Source organism: Aplysia californica, unplaced genomic scaffold (genome assembly GCF_000002075.1).
Source record: "Aplysia californica isolate F4 #8 unplaced genomic scaffold, AplCal3.0 scaffold00001, whole genome shotgun sequence".
Taxonomy (NCBI): domain Eukaryota; kingdom Metazoa; phylum Mollusca; class Gastropoda; order Aplysiida; family Aplysiidae; genus Aplysia; species Aplysia californica.
This window is the reverse complement of record NW_004797271.1, coordinates 4,509,337-4,513,556: the sequence shown is the minus strand read 5'-3', so window position 1 is coordinate 4,513,556 and position 4,220 is coordinate 4,509,337.

Sequence of the window (4,220 nt, the reverse complement as noted above, 5' to 3'; positions counted from 1 at the left end):
GGAGAGGGGCGGTTATCGTATTTTTTTTCGAAAACCCAATTAATCTGTTGGATTCAAATTAAATTCTTTTTCCCTCTCACCCGACGATCCTAGAATTAGGCACGCCTTTTCATAAGTTGGGGCCGCAGGTGTGTCGATATGATGGGACCAATTAAGAAAAGTGGGCCTTTTTAGTGTAAAAATAGAGAGGAAAAGGGGGGGGGGTCTTCCTGCTTTCACAGGCCAATTGTGTTGTCTTATGTAAATATGTGAGGTGTTATTACAAAAGAATAGATCTACCTCAGATCAGTTTTGTTATGCGGACAAGAGGGAAACAAGTAAGCTGTGTATGTATAAATATGTCTGTGTATGTTTGTGTGTGTTTGTGTGTGATTGGTGTTGGGGGGGGTGCGTACGTTAATATAATGTGTTTGGGGCTGAAGTAGTTTTTGATATTTTTATTTCATTTCGTTCACGTACTGTTGACCTTTCCCCCATGAACAGCATTGAAGTTCACAACACTTACAGGATTTAATACCACTCGCCTTTTCGTCGCAGAACGTGCTAGAAAGATGGAGGTTTTCTTTTTATTTTATTTCGGATGTGATGCATAATATATTTACCCATTCAGCCGTTTCGACTTTATTAACTGTCGCTTCGCTGATTTCCTTAATCCAGCCAGAGGGGAAAAAGCACCATTACGGTAGATGGAGACTGTTCTTTTGAATACTATGTTTTCGCTGTCTCTTCATTCGTAAAGATTTTATTGGAACAGGTATGCTTTGCTCAAACGTTTTTATGTTGGCTGCATCGTTAGGATTTTAGCAGGTTACACGCCACCATTTAGTCTGTTAGTTTCCTTCTAACATATAGTCCCCAGCAGAGTGTGGGGGTGGGTATTTGGTAGGTGCTCTGGTGTCGTTTGCTTTTTCTTTCCTAATAAACATCTATCGTCTTTATCTCTCCTACTGATTTGTGTTTGCTACTCTCTTGTAACACACCTAAAGGTCTCCACTTATATGACCTTTTTTATAAAAAGAAGAAGAAGACGTTGCCATCGACTATTATATAATTGAGGACGAAACATCACCAGCTTCATGCAGCACTTATATTATCAAATTGTTTTGTAAGTGCCGTAAATCTCTTACTGAAACATAACACAAGAGTGTGACGTCGGTAGTTTAGTGGATATTCCACGAGGCTCGTGATCATGAGTTTGGTGTTCGTGGGTTCGAGACTCAGCTTGGTCCGATGTTTGGGAAAGGCGTTTTACCACGAGTTTTATCACTTAGCTCAGTCGTATCGGAGACGGACATCAAATTTGAAAATGTCGCCTTATAGATAGCATCGTAGTGTTGCAAGAAGCGTTAAAGTTGTATAATTCCACATAGTTTTTTTCACAGAGCAGTGTATGATATATATTTTTTCCTGATAGAAGCCCTTTTATAAATAGCAAATATGGCCTCAGATCCACACCAAGGAGGTATATTGTATGATAAAGAAAAATCTACAAGTGTTAAAGCTTCGAAAGACGCAGGGAGGAGGTTAAATAATCATGAAATGTCCATATATAACGGCAGCCAGGTTAATACTGGTAAAATGAAACATTTGCACAGGCTTCATTAGCTAACGTCCAGTCTCAAGGTGAACAATCTAGATCACTGGGATACTGAACATTAGATCAAGGTTGGTTACCCGGGGCACATCCACTTTCATTTAGTTGCAACACACCTAACACACTTAATGCGCCACTTTGGAAAGTCAACACGCTGTGTCGTAAAGTGAATAACACAGAAAATGTTAAAGCAAAAAGTGTTTTACAGCTAAGGGCAAAATAAAACTAGAAGGATATTAACATGCATGCATTGCGTTCTCCTGAGAAAAAACGTTAGAAGGTAAATTAGTTATTTCTTAGATTAGTTTATTTGTTGTTGGGTTTTTTTAGTGCCAAGGCCTCTATGAATCCCTTACTGATACATTTTAATAACACATTACTTTTTCCTAGACCAATATTATGTCTTTTCACTGCCTCTCTTTAGGAGTCTTACATCTCACAAAGGTATCCGTCCCTCTGTATGGCGATGTATTGGTCTAGCAATCAGTCTGTCCTTCTTTTTGTCTTTTATAACCATCGACCAACTTCCCCCCTTTCCCGTGGTGAGGGTTATCTCAATGTGCTGAACGACTGGCAGATAATGGCCCTGTTAGCGGAGAAGTGGGCAAATAGCGCCTCCATTGATTCCCTCCTATGAAAAGTCAATCCATGTCTGACTCTCCGTTGTCTGGTGCTATTAGCTTTCTAACACTGAAGAGTTGAGTCAACATGCCTACCAGCGACCTGCCTGGAGCAGTGCAAGGTGGTGTGGGACGGGGGGACGGGAAGCGCGTGTTGCCGGCGGATGTAGCGAGTGGCCCTGGAAGAGATAATTGGTGTCCTTTTTATCAACATGTCGATAACTGTCTTTTGTTCCGTTCATCGGAAAACGATTTTTTTGTGTATGTATGCGTTTGGGTTGTTTTTGTTTTTTTTTTCTCTCCTTTAGCTTGATAATGGGAGGTAGGGTGTGAGAACTTGAAGATTGGGAGAGGAATTGAGAGGGAAAGATAAGGGGGGGGGGAGGAGAAAAATAGAGATCAACAGAGAGGCAGGAAGACGGGTGATTTTTTAGAGTACAGGGATCGGCCGTGGGAATTTTCGGAGAGAAAAGAAACAATAAACCAAAGAGGAGACAGTCTGGAAGGGGGAAGGGGGGGGGGTGAAAGAGGGATACAAAACAGCTGTGGTAAGGGGTAGAGGTAAGGAAAAAGAGAGAACGAATGGCAGAGTAAAAAAGTGTATGATTAGTAAGCACGCAAAACAAAGAGAGCTATGGTGGACCACGGAACAATTTTGAGATAGAAAACGGGGCACGCTTAAACGTCCAACGAATCTAACACATTTTCTGTTATTCTGAAGTCGAATATTTCCGTCCACATAATTGCTAAAATCCATCCCAAGTGTTATTTTTGTAGAAACAGACTTCCCTCTGCACCTGATACTTTGATTTTGTCGTGGCGTTTCTTTTTTTTTCCGTTGTTATTCTGCAAAACCAGTTATATTATTGGCTTCGATCAAATACATGTGTCACTTATCGGGAAGTGGGATTTCTGTCGTGCATTTATGTGAAACGCGAGCGCACTGATAACATTTCGACAAGAAGATAGTCTTGGTATTCAAACAAAGATCCTGACAACGATTACAGACGTCTTCTGGGTTAGTATCAATATCTCGTTTGTTTCACCGCTTCTGATAGCGACGATGAATGAGCCGCTTGGAACATTAAACAGACATTCCAAACTCCCCCACACAGAGCTTGGCAAACACGGATGACACTCTTCCCCTTCGATTTTCCTAGAAAGAGACCACGACTGTTATTTGAATCTAGGCCGAGCACAATGATACTTTTTTTCTAGCAAGAGAATAAAAGCTGCCGAAGTTATTGTTAGAAACTCTGTCGGTGAAAATCGTATCAGATGTTGGTGAAAAGCTATGGGAAAATAAATTGAAATTGTAATCCCCCAAACTACTTCTTTTAAATCCTCTTAAAAATTATCTACAAAATTAATTCTCAAGCCGGGTTTTACAACACGAAGCATGAACAGCATCATAGATTTTAAGATGCCCTTTTTTTCGTCAGTGACTCTACATTAAAATTGATAGTGAATTGACCCGAGATCGTTTGGGGAAGCAGAGGAAGCAGGAATTCGAACTATATAGTTGTTGTTTTATGTCAGACATGGTTTATCCTGTTGTAGAAGGCTTTGCGTAACTTTACTGTAAGTGCAGGTTCACACTTTGAAAACTACCGGTAGTTTCTGATTTTACAACTGGTCCTTTACGATCTATTGCAGAGCTTCACGATAATGGATTTGATGCACGAAGCAGAATATCAGAGGGGATTCAGTGTATGTGGGTAAACAAACCAACAAAAAAAAAGAAAAAGAAAAATCTAGCTTATACGGTTAGTTCTGGCGAAAAATTGTTTATTCTTTAGAAAAATGTTCATTCATTGCAAGTCGGTTTTCATAAATTACAAAACACATCTCTCTATCGACCCTAAAAATTCTAGGCATTGTTCCCCACTCGTTATACGGTTTGATCATTCAGAATTTCTATCCTTTAGTCATGGTTACTCTGTATGCCTTGACCTTCATTTTCATTTTGCTCCCCGCCCCCTCCCCCTTTCAATCTCTCTCTCTCT